The following is a 23,066-nucleotide window of genomic DNA, read 5'->3' on the forward strand; positions in this document are numbered from 1 at the left end:
TGATTTGCAAAGCGGTTTACATGCAGGTCAGGTAGCAGGCCCCCTTAGCACAGTTCTGCTCATCGGAAATAATCCTAAAAACAGCCGGAGGCAGCAAACTAAAATCAACCCCTTTTAACATTTTGGGAGAACCTGAATTACAGTCTGGTGAATCGTAGACAGGTCTGTGTGAGTCAGCACTGGCGCTGAAATATGGAAATAGTCTCATGATCACATGTCATGTGTGCAGAAAAAAAGGCCCATTTAACCTGTTTTTTAAATAACTATCGGAAAGGGTTTTGAGGGATCTCTATATTTTGTGTATTTTTTGTGGCAGTGTGAGAGCTGAGACATGAAGGTCAAAGCAGCAGAATCACTATATACACTTTAAGTACCATCACTGCTTTCTCGCCTGCGCCTGTAGCATTGTGATCTGGTTGCTGAAGCTGCCTTCCTTGCTTTAGAGACTCCAAAGCCTTTGCTCATTTCCACCAGGAGTTTTGTCAAAACTTCAATTAAGAAGCACTGAACTTTTCCAGGTAAGTCGCCACCTTTATTTCCCCCCCACAGGCGTGCTTTGCTTCCCGCGTAGAACTTCTGTGCATTGTGGGTGAATTACAATTCACAGTTCAGCACCTGAAGCTTTAATAGGAATTCTGTCTACTGCTCCACCTATAGTGGCATGACTTTTACAAAAAGGCAGGCAGTGCTGCGAAACTAAAATATCCACACCCTAAATCTAGCAGCAAGTAGGGCAGACTAAAGCAAACCACTTTGTGATTTTCAACTGGACTCTCTTACCTTCATCTCTCCTGTTCCACTCTGCTTGCACAGCTTCACCTTTTGGCAGTCTCACCTGGCTGTGTTAGAACTTCCTTTGAGCTGCCTGTGAGCATGTCAAATGCTTAAAAAGACTCCATTCAAAACCTTACTTGAATGAAATTATGTAAATGTTACCGGCAAGATGTATTTAAAATATCAACAATACTCTATCACCACTCTGCAGAACAAAAATATCTTACCTGTCAGTCTTTCGGTGCTTTAATCTATAGCAATGCACCGTATTCTGTACGAAATATGAATTATTTCCCTTTGAGGTATAATTCAGAGGAAGTATAGCCTAAATTCACACAAAATGGGAAAACTAAAGTACTCCAGTCACAACCTTGTATTTTACTGCCTCACTCTGCATATTACTGCAGATCTGCAGAGTGCCTTATGTCTTGATTATCAGAACGGAAACTATTTAAATATGAGAGCTAAAAAGCACAACAGAATTAAAATGCTCGGGTATGATGTGGCATGGTTAACTATAAGTTATGTACAGGTAAATGATAAACACATAAACATAAGGTAGAGTTTTTAACAAACTGATCACTGGACTTCAGAGTTCCTTCTCTTAATTAATCTGAATTTTCTGTGTGAAGTCCTTCCAGGCTTCTGCACATGAATATCATTAATCCATGCCACCCATCCACATCCCCCATGCAACTGCCACCTGAGAGAAAGTTGTTATGATACGCGAAGAGATGCGTTTTGGTGTGCTCTGGTGGCTGTCTCAAACTTTAACTGGTCAAGAAACTACTTACTTTGCTTGTCGTGACTGCACACTCAGTGAGGTGCAGTTAGTCTTGGGCTGTTAGTTGATGCCTTCTGCAACACGTTAGTCTTGCAGGATTGCAGGTGTTGCTTACTGCCTGCTCTGTTTACCTGCACCTCCTGACCTATTAGTGCCTTAATGAACTGAATACTACCATGTAAGTAGTAAGACATTTAGGACGACAGTGGATTAGATGATTATTTTTATTGTTTGTCTCTTTTTTCTCTTACAGAAATGGAGAAGCACATTTTATATAACTGTATGTCTGGTGTCTGATACGCTCAGTTTCTCACTTGCAAAAGGATTAAGAAATTCTTTGATGATGCATGTTTGACATTTTCAATACAGAAGAGAGATGTGTCTTTCGTTGGGTTGCCATTAGCTCTGCAGCACATAAAAAAGACACACACAGAAACACACGCACTGAAGACTAATGCATTTTTCTTTAAGTTCATTTCACTTTTCTCCTAATTTAGTTTTGAGAGCAAGCTTCCCCCTGGAAGTGTTTTTTATTTTATTTATTTCACTGTTATTTCACTGTTAGTTCTATTTGAATATGCATGCATATCATCGAATACATTTATAAAAGACATTAAGGGAAATGCACCTATTATCTTTTCTAGTTTTTAAAATTTTAATTACAAAGGTTTTACACCTAGTTTAGTTTTTATTGCCACTTCCTAGCTTTTACATCAGTTTTGACACAGCATGAGTCTGAATGCATACAGTCATATTAAATAGCTATACAGACACAGACTGCACACATCTCTCCTGCATCTTTGTGAGCTGTTCCGCTTACTAGAGGAGATCTAAACAGTAACACATAAACACATATTCACACTTTCTCTCACCAACTGCATTTCTAAATTGCAGTGAAATTAAATCATTCTTTGAAGATGCATTTCTGCTTTTCAGAGAATAAATGTGTGACGTTCTGCAAGCTGCCAGAGCATTTCACGGTGGCCCGAAGGTCGTTTTCATCCTGCAGTGAACCGTCAGTGAACATGCATTGAACTTGAGCAGCAAAGTCACAGCAAACACAAGAGAGCTGACGGACCTCTCAGGCATGACTCTACAGGGTGCATGGTGAGCACCCCAAAGGGGAAGTGCATGTGTGCTTGCTCTTACTTTCTTTCTGTAAAGCCTGTACATGCTTCTAGTGGAGTCAATCGGCATAATGCTGACTCCTCTGGAAGAAACATGGAGCACAGAAGGGGAGACTGGAAAAGAGGGGAATGAAAAACATGAGCATGAAAACGCATAGTTAGGCTTTTTTTGTACCTCAAGGTTGCATTGTAGATTTATTGCATGACGTATGAAACATTTTCTGTGTCTGTCCTTGTGGCAGCAGAGCTGATTCTGCTGTATGTCTAGTGATGCAGAGGGCCATCAGTATTGCCCATAATGGATAACAGTTTGTTTAACTTCAAGGGTTTTCCCACTTTGCAGGAAATCACAGAGTAAGACTTGCTAATCACTTTATTGAGTCTGCTCCAATGCTGGTCCCAGAGCACAGCACATCCTTCTCACCACAGCAGACTGATAGAAAACCTCTAAATGAGGGGAACTGTTATAGGTGTGTGGTGCTCTTGGTGTATATGAATATTTAGTATTAAACTTTGGATGTTAAAATGAGAGACTTTACAACGGGCCTTTTCAAATTTAAAATTGCTGACACTGTAATTCTAGCATATCCAGTCATGGAGCTGTTCACATTATGTGTGCGTTGTGTTATATTCACAATTGTGTTATTACACTTGAAGCCATATATCTACAGCCACAATAGCTGACTTTGGTTTCTTAATTTTGTCATGAAGTCTCATCTCCATTCAAATCACTTTCTGACCATGGCTCAGTTCCTTCAGTTTTCATTAGTGCACAACACTATTATCACTGATACATGAATGGCTTGCGCCGAAAAGGGGTAGGAGTGATACAGTGTGATTTTATGTTTTGTTTTTTTCAAATTGCAAAATGTAATATTGAGACAGCTTTCATTTTAGCACGTATTATTAAAATTCTAGTCGGATGGGTACATTTTTTCACAACTCCAAAAGTTCGTTACTGTAATCGCAGACTGAAGGAATATGTGACTGTGCCAAATTACCACTGTCGTGCAGTCTGATGCCTCGACTCGCTGGCTGGGTTCACAGTGGGTGCTCTGGCTTCCTCCTTCAGTACAAAGACATGCATGTTAGATTAAATTGTGATTCTGAAATGTCAGTAAGTGTAGCTATACGTCTGAATGGATGGACTAGTGACCTGTCCAAGGTATATCCTGCCTTTGCTCAGTGACAGAAGGGATAGACTCCAGGAAATGTAAGTTTCTTGTGTAAATATCCAGTGATTTTTAACCAATTTCCCTTTTTGATACCTTAAAAAAGACGTTTTCTATAAACAGGCACACGGTCCTCATGCACTGCAGTCCGTCTGCCATCAGATGTCACTGTTTAACAATTTTAGTTGGATATTTCAAAAATAGCTGCAAACTTTATACTCATACCTGACAATATAAATTAACGTTTTTTTTTATTAACGTCACATTTAAATGATCTCCTTACTTTAAAGTATAGCATAGTGCAGATCTACTGAGTTAAAGCCACAGCAAACAACATTACACACCTGCACAGCTGTTTTGTTAATAATATTTTTTTTTAAATGATCTGCATCCATAAATAAAGTACCAAAATAAAGGTACAATAACTAAAAGACTTCACCTAAGAAACTAGACACCTTTTGCAGTAACCTGCCCAGGATGGTATTTACTAGGAGCTACTTCCTCCCTGATAATTTCAACATAAAAGTACATGCTTAAAGCTAAACACTGATGACTCAAAAAGTGTGTATTTCATCTATGTATATCACACTTCTGTCATAAAATGTGTCCTTACGACAGTTTTAGAAGATTATTAAATGATACATTTACAGCTGTGGATACATCTCATTGACTGAAATCAGCTGAGACACAATACAGTGTTTGTGTGCATAAAAATGGGTCAGTGGTGGCAAACATATAAGCATGTTTGCACAGGAAATAGGTTGCTGACACTGCTGGGCATAGTGATTATAGACCGCCCAGCTGTCCCAAACATCCTGTGTTTGTTGTGAGCTCATTTAACTTCATATTTTTTGTGAATATGCAGTCATACAGGATGACAATAAATTAAATGATGTGTGTGTTTTCAGGCAGATTGTGCCTTGTTTCAATATTTGGTGCATATTCCTCAATAAATTCATATTGGACTGTATCATCACAGTGCCAGTGAAAAGTGGCTGTAAGTAATTTAGTTGGTGTGCACTGAGCTGTACAATTAAGAGACCAATTTCATGCTGTTTTATGCTTGTCTTGCGCCACATGCATGTCACAGGAAAATATCCGACAGCTGCAGTTTGCAAATAGAATTAGATGAGCACATTCAGTTACTGCATTTTTAATAAATTCTGCATTTAAACAGAGCATTTGCTAAAAGCAGTCAGCTGTTTAATACTTGCCACATGTATAATTAATAATAACACAATCTAAGGTGATGATAAATATTTACTATAATGTGAACAGGGGCCATATTGCATGCAAAGTGAGGATATTGTTAGCAAAAAGACAACTGGAAACTAAAAGTAGGCGTGATAGAATTTCAGTTGACTCAAATAAAAATAAAACCTTGACTTTGAAAACCAATAAAAACGAAGTAAAGCAATATTGCACTCTTATAAAACACACTAACAATAAATAAATAAATAAATAAACAGGAAATGTCTCCAGTTTTAATCACCACCATCTAATTTCGGTCAAATTTGTCAACAAGCCCCACATTTCTTCATGATTTCATGTTAACTGCCGACACAATGTGATGTTTGTTTTGTAATAGCCTACTTACTAGAAACACCCACATATTATAATAATTAAAAAGACTGAACCTGAAACTAATGAAAAATGAACTAAAAGTGAACTTTGGAAACAAACTGAAAGGAAAATATAAAGGAAAATTCATTAGAAATGCAAACCAACAGAAAAAAAGTAAGGTGTGGTTTATGTTGATTTCATGTATCACTGTTTCATCACAGAGGGTTCTGTTCTCATCTTGTACTAGAGATCTTAAACAGCAGTGTATGCGGTTTATTGCAAGACTCCACAAAGATCGCCTGGTTACATCTGCTCTTTGCTTGAATTTAAACATAGGACTTTAAATGTCAGCTCGCAGGACATTGTTACCTTGGCTGTACCTTTTACCCACAGCAAACTTTGGAAGAACTCAATCTGAATACTTTCCTGCACACAGATGGAACAAGCTACAAAAACATATCTTATCTGATTCCATTGGAGCATTTTAAAATGTTATATTTGTGTATCTGCAACTACTCTTTCCTTCTGTCTTCTCATTTACAAGAAGTCCCTTTAGGGGTGTCCATAGCAACCCCTAAAGGGACTTCTTGTACATGGCTTTATTCATTTCTGAGCATGTATACTGTGTCTTTGTGACTTTGTGCTCTTAAACTGTATGCCCTTTGTTGAAAAGAAGATCTCAATCTCAATGGCCATCTATTTGAATAAAACAATTTAATTCTACTCTTTCTTTTGGCTGCTTCCTTTAGGGGTCACCACAGTTGAAGATCTGCCTCCAGCTGACCCAGTCCCTAGAATCCATACCATCTGCACCGTCCTCCTTCACTACATCCATGAGCCTCCTCTGCGATCAACATCTTTTGTCCAGTATATCCACTGTCTCTCTTCTACACAAGTCCAGACCATCTCAACCTTGCCTCACGAACTTTGTCCTAAAACCGCTCAACCTAAGCTGTCCATCTGATGTACTCATTTCTAATCCCGTCTATCCTGGTCACTCCCAACAAACATGTAAACATCTTCCACTCTGCCACCTCCAGCTCAGCCTCCTGTCTTTTTGTTTGTGCCACCGTCTCTAAACCATAGATCATAGCAGGTCTCACCAACATCCTGTAAACCTTCCCTTTCACTCTTGCTGTATTCATCTGTCACAAATCACCTCTGACACTCGTCTCCGGCCCTGCACTCTCTTCTTCACCTCTCTTGTGCACTGTCCGTTGCTTTGGATGGTTGACCCCAGGTATTTAAAGTCATCCACCTTCACTACCTCTACTCCTTGCAACTTTACAGTTCACACATGTGTATTCTGTCTTGTTTGTACTGACTCTCCATTTGCCCTTTTGGTTGGACATTTCCCGTGTGCCTGCATGGGGCTCCTCCTCTACTCCACCTTCCTCTCACAGTCCAAAGACATGTTAGACTTATTGGTCATTCTAATTTTGCCATGTAAGGCAGAAAAGGTGCCTTGTAAATGTATGGTTAAAAAAAAATCTAGGCTAAATTGTTTTTATGGGGCAGTAAGACAAGAAAAGTACATTACATTTCACTTTGAATTTTTATTTTCATTTTGGTTTAGTTTCAGTTCCTTTCCTGTGTGGATCTGCTCATTTCAGTTTAGTTTTTATTGTTGGAAAATGTTCTGTTTCAGTTCAGTTTTTATTAGTTTCAGTGTTACTTTTGGTATTTTTCTTTATTGGGGTGGCATTTGTCAGTCTATTACAATGCAAACACTTGTTATCATATAGACATTGCAGTCTCAATGTACATGAAAAAAGCAAACGCTAAAACTAAGCACATCACTTAGGTGGTTTTTATTCTAATAAGTTTTGTAAGCACACAGTTTGTTTGTCTTTATTTAAAAAACTCATTTTTAATTCTTATTTAATTTAAGTAATATATTTTCCACTTAATATTTTACTTTTGTTTTAGTCTACTGTAATAACGGTATTACAATCCGGATATTGCCTCCTTAACACGGACACAGTCTTATTTTGAAAATACAAGTACGGAAGTAAGTTTAATCGCGAACGCTCACTGGACCGCCACACTCTTTTTTCTTTTTTTTGACGGAAATGAGGGCTAACCATTTTTTTCCGCGTCAAGTTCGTGGCTGAAAGTTTTCTTCTTCTTTCTTTTTTCCCCCCTTTTGCGGAGGACCAGTCGCATGCAGTCACAATGAAGGAGAAAGCGAAGGACTTTTTATCGCACGGCTTCTCCTCCGGTGTCCACTTCACGTTGCTCTTCACTGACGTCGTTTAGACTTACTTTAATGCACAACACATTTCCGTTATGCGAAGTCCAACTTGTTGGTTAGTCGTCGTGCTGCGGTGGGTGCCCATCCGAGATAACGGAGAACGTGAGTATGTTGTGGCAGTAACTTTCACCCTCCTCCTCCCTCTCCCACACTCTTTTCTTAGCATTGCTAAACTTTTCTTTCTTTCTTTTTTTTCCCTTTATTAAATGTAGCCGCATGGAGACTAATCACAAATATGCAGCAGCGATGTGAACATTTTTTCTTGAAGGTCGAAAAAAGAAATGTAAAAAAATTTAAAAAAAAAAAACGTGGTCGTGCATAGTTTAAAGGGTCTGCAGGAGCAGCTTCCCGAGTGGGTTGCATGCAGGCGGTTCTGGCGCAGATTTTCCTTTAATTTTTTTCCCTTTTCCCCCTAAAGTATTTTATTTTTTAATAGAAATTAACTTGGTCCTGTCAAACCACAGAACAGCTTCTTCTGTCTCAGCGAGCACAGCTGTCACAATATGCACACATGAAAATGTGCAGTTGGCAAGTTTGTAACTAACTCGATGTCACTCAAAAAATGTTTAAGGCTTTGGCGCAAATTTACTCAGCAGTGGTCGCCATGGTGATGACGCAATACTCATCCCACTGTCCCTTGATTTTAGTGATTCGTGTAAGGTATTTAAATACAGAGACAGGCACTGATAAAGTGCGCTATAAGAATACCGTGTTAAAAACGTGCATCTGAAATTTAGTTTGCGCCTGTTCATGACTGCTGGATGGAGATTAGAAACTAGTAGGGAGAAACCACTTGGTTTAAGAGTGCAGTGCTGTGTGTGTGTGTGTGTGTGAGAGAGAGAGAGTAAATCAAAGTACTCATTTTGGTGTGTGTGTGTGTGTGTGTTGGAAGGACTTCAGGTCTATTTCTGGCTCATGGCTGTGTGTGTGTGTGTCTTTGTTTGCACCGATTCCAGCTTTTAGAGCTTTGAAATGAAGGTACTTTTGGGAAGGTGAAGACGTGTTGGCCAACGTTAGTTGTGATGGTTCAGTTCAAGGTGTGTAACTGTGGAGTGCTTTATGTGGCAGCGTTGGTCTGTGTGTGTACTACAGGAGCCCGATCCTTCAAAGTAAAAGCTTCACTAGCTGTGGTGGTTGCTGAAATCCTTTGACCAAAAATGTGTAGTAAAGAGCAGATGGAAAACTACATTCTAAGATACTTTTTGGAAAATATTGGGGTTATGGTACAGATGGAAAAAAAAACAAAACACCAGAGGCTGCTAAACATGCTACTACCAATGTATTAGCATTGGTAGTAACATTGGGGTTTGTTTTGTTATATAAGTGTTATAACTTGGGGAGTACCACATCAAGGCTTAAATACTTTTTTTATTTAAAACATTTTCATGCCCACCAGATATGTTTTGCCCTCCTTAACCGCCATCAAATGGGTACAAATAGCATAAAGACATGCTGACTGTTTAGGTCGCTCATTACATTACAGCATTATATTGGAGGTAATAATAAGCTGTCATTCACGTTAACGTTTTCTTAGCATAATTCTGCTTCTTCTACATTTTTCGGTGTTCATGTTATTTTAATTTTGCCCGTGTGTGATCAGTATGATCTAAACAGGTGCTGAAGCTTACCTGCAGGGTACATATTTACCTTGTGAGGTCTGCATACTTTGATGACTGAGTCATTTCGATGCAACAGTCACACCTTGAGCCACAGAGGCACCGAAGACAAAAAAATATGCCTCTTGGGTGGTAAAGTAACACGGCTTTGTATGAAGTTTCTTTGGCTGGTAATTTTAACTCTGTCGAGCCAACCCGACAGGGTTTATGCCAGACAGGCCTGCAAAGCCGGTAGAATATTTAATGGTGCATTGGGTTAAGTGTGGGATAAAGAGCGATGCTGAGCGATGCAGGTGCAGCTCTGGCTACGTCTTCTGTGCAGAGATTAATGAATTTGAAAGGCGAAAGAGAAACAGCAAGGAGTTTAGTTCCTGCTTCCAGCATGAAGAGAATGTTATGTAGGCCATACCAGCTGGAAAACAGTGAATCATATCAGGCATAAACAAAAATGACTGAACTGATTGCATCAGAAGGTGAAACTGTATTGAGTCATGAAATATTCCCTTTTTTGTAGTTTAACCACAACTTAAGTCTTTTGTCTGTTGTGATAGTAGCTTTTGTTTGAAAATACATCCTAAAAAAGTCTTCAGTCTTGGTCGTCATTGTTATAAGCTGGTGAAAACCCTTCACAGACTAAAGCCTATCTGTAATCTTTTTACAGCACTTTGCAGCACTTCCAGATTCCTGTTTGGCTTGTGTAGTCTCAAGCGAAACTGTTATTTCTCAGAAAAAAACCCTTTTACTTCCCCACAGATTTTCTTGATTTCTGATGCATGGATGCATTGGTTCTGTCTTCACTTCTCTTTTGCTCTTTGTGGTATTGGCTAAAGTGGGGGTGTCACGCTCATAGGGCATATGCAACCCAATTTGGCCGTAAAACCGTATTAATGCAAAAGGAAGAAAGGGAAGAAAAAACTGAATATAGTTGTAAACAACTACAAGTACATTCTGAAAATGTTTTAAAAAAAGCTAAACAGACACATGCCATTAAAAATGAGCTGGAGTTGAACATTATGCCTGACCTTTGGCATTCGTGTAGGGAGTTTGCTCTCGTTGCATTTTACTGATCAGAGCGGAGCTATAGAAGGAACAAAACCTTCACATGTGGTGTTTTTGTAACTAAACAGCATTAGTGTTTTATGACCTTTATTAATCCGACAGCTTGGTTAGATCAAAATCCAAAAATCCAAAAAATCCTTTTGGCTTTCTGTACATTTTCATTCCTGTGCTATCCAGCATTAGCAGTGCATTTTGTTTTCAGTTTTCACACTTTGCAAAGCCATCCAGTGGCTCCTGGGGCGCATGTTTAACACCCGTGGACTAAAGAGGCGGTGTGGTGTACACACATAAGCATTCAAACATAAAAATAAATAACAAACCTGAATTCTGTGGCTCCTCCTAGCAATTCTGCCATCATTTTTTCACCACCAGAGTATCTTGGAGTCTCTTTAGAGAGAAGCATGACTCTTTTCAGCATGATTATAACAAGATTTTCTCCAACGTGATATGATTACTTGGTTGGGGATTTTATGCAATACACCGCATTAATGTCCTGGAAGCTGTCTGAGACGTATTTCCTTGAAAGAAAGGAGTGCAGCTTCATCGTGATTATTTTTACTTTTTTTTTTTGAACCAGTTGTGCATCCAGAAATAAGTAAGAGTAGTGAACTCTGAAGCTTTGGCTATCAGATGCGGATCAGACACTGTCATGGTTCGATGTCTTGAACCGAGATGTTATCAGAGTCAGCTTTTCCGCTTCCCTCAGGGGTTCTAAGAAATCCACTGATGAGACCACGAGAGAGGTCTGACCCACAGTGGCCCTATGGGGAAGAGGGAGGAGGGAGGAGGCGGCAAAAGAGAGAGGATGCCATGGGAGATAATTTGGCAGGGAGCTGGGAGTTGACTGAGAAATAAAGAAGAAACAAATTAGGACCAAAAAAAGAGGAAGGAAAGAAGGCTATTTTCTGGTCATAATAGACTTTCTACAATAACCCGGACATTATTGAGCTGTTGGTGTATGTTTATGTGATATGACTTGCACAGCTTTTGGCATCTGAAGCCTAAAATTTTAGCTTTAACTGTGGATTCTCACCACAGACACACACAAACATATACATATAAGGCGTTCACTAGGGTTAAGTACTTGCCTGTGTGTGAACACGTTTGTGCAAGTGTTAGAGAGGGGATACGCATGCGTGCCTGTGTTTTTTCCAAAACAGCAATAATTAGAGAGTGTGTGTGTGTGTGTCTGTGTGTGTGTGGGTGTGTTTTTTACTCCAATGCACCCTTGTTCTTGTTGTTGGAAGAATGTTGATTATAGTCTTGATTTAGCTGCAGCAGCATAAGGATCTTACTTAAAGCATGTGTGCGCTTGTAGGCTCGGCATTTGCTGGACATTGATGGATATGTGTGTGTGGGTGGTTGCACACAGTGAAGGTGTATGATGGGGTCAAGAGTTTGTTTTGCTTTCAAGTTGTCCAAAGAAACACTGCCCGTCATGACAAGTTTTTCCAGATTCCTTGGCTGTGTGGTGCAGAGCTGGAGTTGGTCGCTGCATTTAAACTGTGCAATTCTTTTGTTGTTGTTTCATTTTTTTACAAAAATGCTAAGTACTTCATGGTTGTAGCATTGCAAATGTGAGAATTTTCTGCCCTTGCACGTCAGACAGAGCTGTGTTTTTCTATTTAGCAGAAATACGAGTCGTGTCTCAGCTGAAGTGAAAGTAGGATTACATTTCTCACATAAAATGTCCAGTTTGCAGCAAGTCACATAAGTTTGTTCCCATCACAAGCACAGAATTTGCTATCAGTGCAGAAAAACAGGATTCTTGGGAAATGTCTTTGTGCCAAAAAGAGGCACTTTGTAAGGCCTAACACAGAAACTCTGTTGGCTCCTTATAAGCCCCAACGTAGAAAAGTTTAGACTCCTGAATTAGCCTTCCGGGAAGTCAGATGCCTGCAGATGATTCACTGCTGATCTGAGTGACTGATGGAGTCAATTATGTCTCAGCCAAATCCCGACAACAACTCAAAACAGTTACACACAGATAGAGTATTGCACCTCTTAAATATTGGCAAAGTGAATCAGAACAATCATGTGACTCATTCATAAAGTGCTTGTGGATTTCAGGCAGACATGTGCTTGGAGTTTTGAGTCGTGAATGTTTGAATCGACTGAATTTTTTTGATTTGACTCAGTTTTAGTGGTAAGTAGTGAGTCAAGAATTGTGTCATCAGCTTTTCCGAAACTAAGCCTTTGTTTATCCCTTCCAGTAAGAAGTTGAGTTCGAGCTTTCGGTGACAGTCGAGCTGAGAAGCTTACTTAAACTGTTTAGAGATTCACTGTGTGGATATTTAATGTTCTGTAATGTCCACGTCAGGGTTTATTTTGCAAGGGATCAAAGCGTGCGTGCAGGGAAAGTTTCACACAGGGTGCGTGTGCTTTTATTTTATTTTTTTTACAAGAATCAGCTTTTGTGCCGCCGTGATAGCTGTGAATTTGTGAATTATTGTATTATTGTAAAAGCTATGTCTGGAAGCATTTGAGAGAATTTTGGCAAAAAATGACTGTTTTTTAAAATTCAACAGTGAATTAATTTTTGTGTTTAATGTTTAAAAAAATCGCCCTCAATGTGGGGATGTTTTGTACCCAAAAGGTCAGAGGTAAAGTTTTGACTCGGTCTTTATGCCTGTGTGACTGGGGGCTCAGTTTTTTAGTGATCTGTTTGGATTGCAGGCAGCCATTTCTGTTGTGAGTGAGCCTGGCCACTGGTCTTTGTAATTATTCATACATCTAATTATTTATTGATTGGCAGTTTCGGTTCTCTATTGGAGTTGAGTGTCAAAAGTAATATCCATATGAATGTCAGCATGACATTTCTTTGTAACAAGATGATCAACCCACCTGTCAGTGTTTTTTGATATTGTGACTCATTTGTGTAGTTTTAGGGAAAATAATAATAACTAAATATTAAAAGTCAGGAGTGTATATTTTATCCTGTGATGACACAGAAATGCAACAGATTTGTGACACATCAGTGGTGAATATTCTCTTGTTTTCTTCTTTATGTTTGCATTAGTCTGCATCACAGAGCTGGAGAAATCAAGAGGGGATAAAAACAGTGGTCAAGACTTGTCTTTTGTATTGGGTACACTGTTTCTTGCTATACACTACATATGGGCAAATTGCTATTACTTAAGGAGGTGGGGGGCTCAGGCCTCTGCATTCCAACAACAATAACACAATGCTGCTATTCTTAAGACACAGAAATAAAGTCCAGCCACTTTCTGCCTATTTCCTGTGGTGTGGGAACTGAGACAGGGAGGCAGGTTGGGAAAGTAGGAAAACCAAAGGCTGGGTGTATGATGATAAGAAGGAATTCAGACTGTGTGCTGGAGTAATCCACGTTGAGCACTGGAAAACAAAACTGGGGTTTTAGCTTAAATGAAACGGTTAATATGATGATATTATGTGTCCTGACTAATACACATCCTTCCAGCTGTCCGACATCCTACCAATGACTAATACAAAACATCTTTACACAATCTGCAGTCTGTCATTATCCTGACCCTGGCATGTCAAGGAAATGCTAAAATATAGGGCTCGTGTAGCAACAGGCAAAAAAAAAGAAAAAAGAAAGAAGAGAGAGGCAAGTTTTGAGTTTGCTTTGATTGTGTGGATGTGACATGTGAGGAGGGAATGAAGTCAGCAGCAAATGACAGGCATCACAGACAGTACAGGCCTCAAAGCTGACAAAACACAACACACAATGAGGTCTGTGTTACAGGCAAACAGTTCATTACAATCAAGCCCGGTAAAGGTCTCATTTGGTGTAACAATTCTCAGAAACAGCGGTTTTAGATTACAGCTTTAGGTTTTGTTAGTTTTTTTCTTTAAAAAGAAGACTGGTAAAAATGATTTTTACCAGTGGTAAAAATCATTTTTACCAGTGGTCTGATCATGTGATTTCTGATTGGGTCACAGATAAAAACCTAAACTGCTCATGAGCGACTAGTACGATTAAAGCAGGCTCCACACGGGCAGACGTTTCACTGATTTTGGTCTCAGTTTCACAACTGTTACGCCCCCTGCTTTCACTCCACATCTAACGTGGAGATTTTTTTTTTACAAAATTTTACCTTCAGATTCTCCTGGAGCATCGATGTGAAGTATTTTAGCTTTTGGAAGACTGAACAGTTTATTCCAGGCCCCATCACCATCAGCATTTCTTGTGGCCTCTAGTAAGTACATTTAAACCACTTGAAAAGCCACAGTGGGTATGTTATCTGTTCAGCACTGTAGTGGTATTTTGAAAAATTCATATCACGCTTGACATTATGAATGGTATATAAGTACATCCGATGTACTGGCCAGCACTGAAGCACATGGAGTTGGGTTTACATTTAGTGCTCTTTAATCTTTCTTATTTTTTTCAGCATTTTTGAGTCTTTATAAGGACATAAATTTAAAACACATCGATAAAGAAATCTCCAGGTCTGAAGAAACACGTTTTCAGAATTTAAAGCCAAAATCTAGTTTTTGAGCATAAATTTAAGCATCTGTCTGATGAGATATAATACAATACAATAAAATTTTATTTATATAGCACGTTTAAAACCAGGGGGTACACCAAAGTGCTTCACAGTAAGGAATAACGGTAAATGATTACACTGAACAGTAAGTCATTAAAACAAGGTAAAATAGAGAAAATGGAGAAAAAAGCAAAACTGCACCAATTTGATGTTGATGATACAAAATAAAAAAACAAGCACTGGCAATCCAGGATGTTTGACCTGTTTTCTGATAATTCAATGAAGTAAACCTGAAAATGTGCATTTTGGGGAAACTTGTGGGATAGATGGCTGGTCAGCTTATTTTCTAATATAGGAATATTTTAACACTTTCAATCTTATGCCATGGCAAATCCAGATTTGCAGACTTCTGTAGTGTGATTTCAGTCTCAGTTTCAGTATTGTTACACCCCTGCTCTTACTCCATAGCTTCTTTGTGAGTAATGTAGCTACATCAGAATTGTTTTCCTTTTCATGTGTTAGACAAAAGGTTTCCTGCTCATTCTCACAGAGCAACAAGTTAGCATTTGGAACAGGGATTACAGAGCCAAAGCTTCTCCATGTCTTTGTGATATCCAGATTAAACCTTTTATAACAACAACACTGGTCTCTGGCTGTGCCTACTGAGATGTAGTTGCAATCGCCGCCTTCCCTCGTGTTATACCTTTGAATCAGCTGATGCTTTCCTTGGGCTATGGGAAGTTAAGCCCAAAGTTATCTCATGTTTCAGCACTACTTCCTCCTTTACAATATGTTCTTCAATTATGTAAGCTGTGTGCGTCTCGCTTTCTGCTCTGTGTATTATCAAAGCTCTTTCACATCTCACTTCACACAAACAGGAACAGTAAGCCTCAGCCAATCCGAACCCTGCGACTGTATGTATTTTTCATGTCGGCCTCTGCTTTTATGCACCTGATCAATCGGCCTCAACGCAGCTCGTTGTGTGTAGCTGATGTCAGGCCGTGCCACTTTGGCGTGATGCAGAGCAGCTTGTTGCATTCAAGTATAAAACATGAAGTGAAAGGAATGGAAAAAAGGTCACATGGTGTCGGTTTGTGTTAACTGGTATGTTGCCTATCAGTACAGCAGGCAGTTGTGCTTGTCAAAACAATATTGATGGTGGCTGTATTAGAGTGAATTCCTGGACCTTTTTCTCTTGAAAACAAACTTGGATAGTTGTGGTATGTAGATTTTTATTTATGTCGGTTTTCTATTTTTTTGTTTTTTATGAATGTTCTTGATCAAACTTGGTGGGACATTTATTAACTTTATGTACATTTAAGGCCATGAAGCAGTCTCTTCACAGGCATGGTGATATATTTTCTTAGTTTACCGACCAAACTAGGGAAGTTATGAAAGTATAAATTTGCTAGTTCGTATCATAGACTGTACATAAAAGATGGAGGCTGTCACCGAAGCAGTACTGATTAATTTCTCGATTCCTCTTTTTGAAGTATCTAGTTTAGACTATTGGTCACTGCCAGTTTGTCTTGTCACTAACTTAACAGCTAACAGTAGAAAACTTGGTTAGTTGTATCTAAAATCTGATAGCAGTAAAAAAAGAACTGTCACTCAGTGGTGTCCACATGTTCTAAAAAAAATTAACTTAAAATGCTCAAAAAGGCACCAGCAGCACAGACACGGTTGAGAGGATGTGAATGAAGACTAATTACTAGAAAGCTACTGGTTATAATGGTCTCTGTTGGTATACTTGTCAATCAAGGCAGTCAAAATCTAAATTGTTTTATTCATCCACGCTACAGTTATTAAGGAGAAATAAGCTATAGAGACCAAAGCAGTTTCTGTATCAGGCTGCTAATTGCTGCTGCTTAAAATGGGATTGTAATGGCCCATTTATGCTCACCGTTCTCACTCTATAGCAGCAGTGTTAAAACATAGCAAAAATGAGTAATCCTAATACTAAGATCACTAGTGACGACGCGTCTCAGTGGAGTGATGGCAAAAAAAACAATTAGCGATTTCACATCTTTTCAGTTTCATATTGTGACTTGGTTTATTTTTATCTCAGAAGCCGATAAAAGCTGACCCATTTCCTCCCATTAATATCATGTTGATAAGAGCTAAAATTACCAGCTGTTCTTCAGCGGGAACATTTTGTATCTAATATGGCTTCGTGTGTGCTCTCGTATATCTGACCAAATGATCATGTCACAAGCTTTCGGTGCTGAATTATGATCTGACTTACATTTTTTCTCACAACAGTTTTAGCTTAGCTGATGTGATCATATGATTTTTTTTTTGTGCGTGTGGATAAAAACCCTGCAACTCTAAGCTGAAGGTCCGATGCATAAATCTAATAAACTGCACCTCCAAGGTGCATCGTGCAGGTCATGGGGAACCTTGTCTTAGCTGTGTCACAAATGATCTCGGTTTTGCTTTGTTCTTGTGGAGAGAGGATGCTTGAATTGTACTTAATTATATATTTATTTAATGACACGGTCTGCGGCATTTCTCTGAAAAGAAGATCATATGCCAAATTAGCATCAGCCACTTTCGCATATCATCCACCCCCTTAGTCTAAGTTATAAATACCCTATAGCTGAAATCACAACTCAGCTGTTGTTTTTAAACTTCTTTAAAACTTGTAGGGTTGTGCAGGAGTTTGTAATGGCTTAGAAGTAAATGCTCATTAACACAGAGTTTAGTGGGATGCTTTTATACATCATATATTTCATACTCGTTTGGTTATCTGAGAAGCTGTTTTGGGGAATTATTATTAAATTATTAAAATACATTATGTAGTAGTGAAGAGACAAAAACATGCGTAAGCATGCCTATTGTTTTCCGATTATTTTTTTGTTATTCTTCTTCTCAGGAGTTGGATCACAACGGATCATCGACAGATGGTTATAAGCTAACATTACGCTAGCTAATGTTAGGCTTAGGTGTCCTAAAAATGACACTTTCCCTCTGATAAATAGATTGATTATATTCTCATATTATATGAAAGTTTATTCACCAAGTGTCCGAGTCCAACGACCTTAGCTCCACTCCAAAGACTGGTGTTGCTAACAGCGGCAAAAAAAGGATCAGTAAGAAAACAGAATTCAGTTGATGGCAATCTGCAATCTACTGACATCTAGTGGTGAGATTTTACACACTGTACCTTTAAATTTAACGTATTTGGTAATTATTAAATAATCAGTGTGGTGTGACTGTATGTATCAGAGTAGATAAATCGAACATTTATAAAATAATTTAGAGGTTATTTTAAAATATCATGATGCGTATTGTGTACTGCGATTTAGCCTTAAAATACGAGAGCAGAAAAGTTCCTAGAACTGCTTGTTTGTTGTGCTTTCACCACAAATGCGTATTCATCATGCTCTCAGTTAAATATTTTAAGTAACAGCACTTGTACTTGATATTCTAGTTCTCTCTTCACCCCTGACGTAAGGCAGCACGTTGGTGTGCATGTGTGTGTGCATGTGTGTGTACATGCACGGTGTCTTTGCATGTGTGCGCTGCTTGCCAGGGCAGGGCAGGGCTTCCTGTTGCTGTGATTGCTGCCCAGGCAGAGCAGAGCAGTGATCCTTTGGTCTCCTTTCCTCTCGTGCTCTGCCACCTGGACCTTCATCCACAAACCTGGCGCCGTCTCCTCTCCTCTCAGCTTTCTCCTACTTGTTATTCTCACTTCCTGCCTGGCCTCTCATTATCCGCCCATCTGTCTTTCTCTCTGTCCCTGTGACTGTTGTTCCTCCTCCTCTTCCTTTTCTCACTGCTTTATTGCCTTCTCCCCCTCTTACAATCACTTACTGTCCCCCTGCTTTATAAGTTTATCCGTATCTCTGTGATTCATTCAATGATTTAGGGAGTGAAAATTCAGAGGTAATAAAATCTGTTTTTCACCCGAGTTCCTTGGATGCACATGTTGCTGTGTTATTTTTTTATTTTTTGGCTTTAGGTTTTTGTGTGTGTGATTTATATGAATTTTCCACTGCAGTTTTTACAGGAAACGCCAGAGTGTTTGATGTCTCTGCGAGCCTCTATGCCATGCAGATTAATTGAGTCATAAGCAATAGATTGGATCCGGCTGATCTCGGTAATAAGGCTCGGGCTATATAAAGGTCGGACGGATGTGGCTCGCTGTAAATTGCATTTTACTTAATGAGTGTGACAGTTAGGACTGCATCCTATTTTTTGCAATAATGTACAACTAATCAGCACATAGAGGTGTACATGTACACACATTCCCAGACTAGTTGCTCACACATCTGTATGTTTGTGTGTTTTAGAGCAAGAGCAAACAGTTTAGCTCATCGCCCAAGAATCTGATATCTATTCATGTTTAAGTGTGTCTGAAAAAACATGGAGTCTGTGATGTCATGTCTGGAGGGTTCTTTTGAAGTTAGATGTACTGTTTTCTGGCATTATATCAGTTTTTGTAGTGTGAACATTTGACTGGAGTGCAGTGTTGGAGCTGATGTGTAGCAGTCAAGTAGTAACTAATGTTTATTTCCAGTGTTGATAAATCTAACAGATCTTCTTAGTAGCTCCTGTGGTTGTATTTTCCTCCTGTCTTTGTGCAAAAAGGAGTTCAATTCCACTTCTGCTGTCATTAGTTTCTCATACTCACCTTTTTATTCTTATAGTTTATACAATTTCTTCACAGCTTGCTCTTTAGGGAAAGTTCGCTTGATTTCCACTGTGGATTCAGTGAAATTGGAATTTTTTGTAAACATTTTTTTATTTTAAAATGATTTGCTGATTAGTAGAGCTGTAATCATAGAGTTGGCTAGTTGATTATTTAAGTGATATTGTTTACATGACTATAGGTTTTGACAAGCCCCGGCCACACATGCCTAGTGACTGGTGATCCCCTGAAAACCACAGGTCACTCTGGAAAATGTGTATTCCTCAGTTGAATGGCAAGTGATTGCTGGTGATTGCTGCCTGTGTGGTACTGCACTGAAAACCTGCTTGAAACCAAGCTGCTTGCCAGCAGATTGTTGTGGGTGTCCATAGTTTGCATGGAAGATGCTGACTTGTTTGCAAACATGTTTGCCAAGTGATGTTAAAACTGTGAGGAGTGTGATGTAAATTGAGAACAAGACGGGTTTTCTTCAAAATCAAACTTGGATCTTTTGAATCACTTTACATCTCACTCAAGTTGGCATCTTCCATGCAAACTATGGGCGACTGTAGAAATCTGCAGCCAAAACTATCACATTGAGGTTTTTGGTATAGCATCCTGTTTGTGACCAGTTTCAACTAGAAACAGCCACCTGTTGGGGAATACATATTTTTCTTCAGTGACTGGAGGTTGCTGACCCCTAACTTTCATAAGGAGAAAAGTGCAACACCAATAGCCTTCCCGGACCAGTTTAATGGTAGTTTAGCAGTTGGAAAAGAAGACTACATTATGAAAAATGGTATGCTTTGAAACATCCAAATGTAATCTCCATAAATCTGCTAAGTCTCGTCTATTTTTCCTGAGTCTAGCATGCTTTTTCCAGTTGTTTACAGTGGCAAAAACAGCAGTAGCAACATAACAAGGTGCTAGTCATCTTTTCCACGCTGTGCACCTCTTCCCAGCTTAACCAGCTGTCCAGTCAGAGTGGAAAGACGGTCGAGCAACACACTGACCAAATGTCACAGAACAGCAATGAAGGACAAGTTAATGCTGCTGCTCTCTGAGTATTTATGCCTGCACCTGTTTAGCAACCAAAGTGTCAGAGTTGCTGAGGCTGTGCCTCTTTGGTACTACAAGGACTCTGAGCTGAGTATTATCAGGAGTGCCGAGTGCTTTTAGCGTGAAAAAAACCCAACAACTCCGAGATGTACAGAATCTGCTGAAATTAAATAGATACTGTTTCAGAGAACTCATTGACATATAGTCAGCTTGTCGGTGTTAGCATCTTCCAATATTGTTATTTTTCAGTATGCAAGGTCTGATAATTTTACATTGGCAAACTTGAGTTGAACCACTTAAAACTCAAAGACATTAAGTAAAATTTAAGAAAAGAAATTAGATAATTGTGCTATTTGATGTTTACCAACATCAGATGTTTTACATTTAAGCTAAAATTATTTTAATTATGCTTTTTTTGCCATATGACTCGGGCGACAAATCATTTCAGCTTCAGTTGGCAGCGGCACTCAAAAATTCTCCCCTATACGAACTCACAGGAGCCTCGAGATCAGTTTATTGGTTAAGTAAACTTGTTTTTAAAACCCTTTAAAATCTTATTTTACGAGGTAGTTTAGTACTTGTCAGACTTGTAACATTTTCCCACCCAGTCTGCATTTCGGTTATGCATCCAGCATCTAGTGGCCATTAGAGGTGCTGCAGCACTCTCAAACCAGACCCCTACCTCCTAATTTGAATACATGACCTGAAAACTCAGGTCACTTCAACACTTTCATGGGTGTGTGTGTGTCCATTGCATCAAACGAGCTGTTCCCTAATGGGGACAACAGGGTAACTCAGTGGTGTGTGGGAGCTGATACCAGGCCTGTGAGATATAAATAGCAGGCTACATCCACCAGCAGCATAGATTATTATCTATGAGTTGTAGTGTTATATAAGCCACAGTCTTGGGAGATTTTATTTTCTTGGTTTTGCTCCAAAAAAAGCTTTTTCTTTTCTTTTTGAGAAGAGCCATGTGATGTTAATGTTTGTGCAAACAAAAAAAATATTGAGCAAAAGATCATGTTGTCTCTGTTCCCTGTAGACCACATCCAGGACGCTGTTTACTGTAAATCATACTGCTAGCACTTCCATTTAGTGGGAATAAAATGCCGCAATATAACACATGAATTTCCCCAGTAAGTCCTGAGTCATGAGGTTACTCACGCTAACAAGATCGATTCATGTCTGTGTTTCACACATCCTGTTTCCTTCCGTCTTGATTAAAATCAGACTCTTTTATGTCCACTTCTGGAGCGTGTACATCATGACTATTAGGGATAGATGAGAGCTGTGTGACTCATTTTGGTGTCTTGCAACCTGACCTGGTGTGGGGTTAACTTTACAGGACAAGGTCAGGATACAGTTTTTATATTCACTGACCATTGAGCTAATTTGGATAATGATTTAAAATTAGTGCCTAAGTTATTATGGAGGTGTTTCAAGATGGCTGCCGAGTGGTTAGGCTTGCTTCTAGATTCTAGAAGGACTTTGCCTCATGTCACATGCTTAGAAAAGATTGTTTTATATTTGTCTAAATGTCAGCAAGTGTGACTAGCTGCTGCGCTTTGACACTTGTTTGACATTTTGCATGTGTCCATTAAAGAGTTGTGTGGTATGCGTCACTACCTGTTTGCTCTTTTAAACAGCAGTGGTTGACTTGCTGCATCAGTAGTTTCACAGTAGCATTTGTTTGGTTAGATCATTTTTCTCTTTTTTCTTCTTGCCAAAAAATCTGCCGTTGATCTCGACACAGTGCAGCAGTTCCTCAGGTTGTTTTGTGGTGTCGATGGGGGAGAAAAAAGTGGTGCCAAATTTCTGTAAAGCCCACGAGAGAGACGAAGAAAGCAATCAGTGTGCCATCGCGAGCGTGCGTGTGCTTCGCAGAAGAAGAATGTGGGCATTGTAGGGGAGGAGAAGGAGCTTGAGGGAGTGATGAGTAAGGTGAAGAAGGAAAAAAGGCAGGAGTGCACAAATGTTTTCCAGTTGCAACTTCGGGTGTTTGGATTGGCTTTTTTTTCTGTCGTCTCCTGCCGAATGCTGTCTAGGAAAGCAATAATACAATAACAAAACACTGAGGCGAGGTTAGAGGTCCCGGATAAGAACAGAGAAAGGAGACACAAACACTGTGTTAGCCTTTTTGTTTCCCCTCACAGTTTGAATATGGCTCTTCGTCAAGGTAAAAAGTCAAGGAAGTTTGAGTCCAAACACATCTGGAGATCCTCAGATGACAGAGGGGATGAAAAGAAAGGGAAAACCCTGGGAACGGAGACGGCCAAGACCCCAATGGATACGGCGAGAGGAAGTGTGTGTCTGTGTTTTTGTGTGCATGTGTGTGTGTATGTTCTCTAGGCAGTGCTGAGTCATCGCTGGGCTGGCCAGGCAGATAGAACCAAGCTTCTAGGAGGCCAGCTGAAGGGGCAAAATGAGGCATGCACTGAGCATGCTCTAAAAAAGTACAGGAAGGGAATTAGTTGTTGTGACAGGACACATCCAGGAACTTTAGTGACGCAATATTTCACGATGCCAACTTTTCACTGCCTCATTGACGTACGT

The 23,066-nt window shown here is 39.4% G+C and overlaps 1 protein-coding gene and 1 long non-coding RNA gene across 4 annotated transcripts in view; one reads left to right on the forward strand and one right to left on the reverse strand.

Moving 5' to 3' along the window:
• Window positions 1-1,801: 1,801 nt before the first annotated feature.
• Window positions 1,802-22,801, reverse strand: LOC120443087. Of its 2 annotated transcripts, XR_005615122.1 has the most exons (4): window positions 22,140-22,801; window positions 3,687-3,751; window positions 2,708-2,799; window positions 1,802-2,561 (listed from the first exon to the last, which is right to left on the reverse strand). It is a non-coding gene; the product is annotated as an uncharacterized LOC120443087 (long non-coding RNA). The 2 variants fall into 2 exon arrangements; XR_005615121.1 differs by having other exon boundaries at window positions 1,802-2,799.
• Window positions 7,150-23,066, forward strand: part of sh2b3 (SH2B adaptor protein 3) — a 61,793-nt gene continuing 45,876 nt past the window's right edge. The window contains exon 1 of one of the 2 annotated variants that reach the window (XM_039620871.1): window positions 7,150-7,780. The gene's annotated coding sequence lies outside the window, so the exon portion shown is untranslated. The remainder of the gene's footprint in view (window positions 7,781-23,066) is intronic. The other variant, XM_031727310.2, reaches the window with a different exon arrangement.

Source organism: Oreochromis aureus, linkage group 12 (assembly GCF_013358895.1).
Source record: "Oreochromis aureus strain Israel breed Guangdong linkage group 12, ZZ_aureus, whole genome shotgun sequence".
In the NCBI taxonomy this organism is placed as follows: Eukaryota; Metazoa; Chordata; class Actinopteri; order Cichliformes; family Cichlidae; genus Oreochromis; species Oreochromis aureus.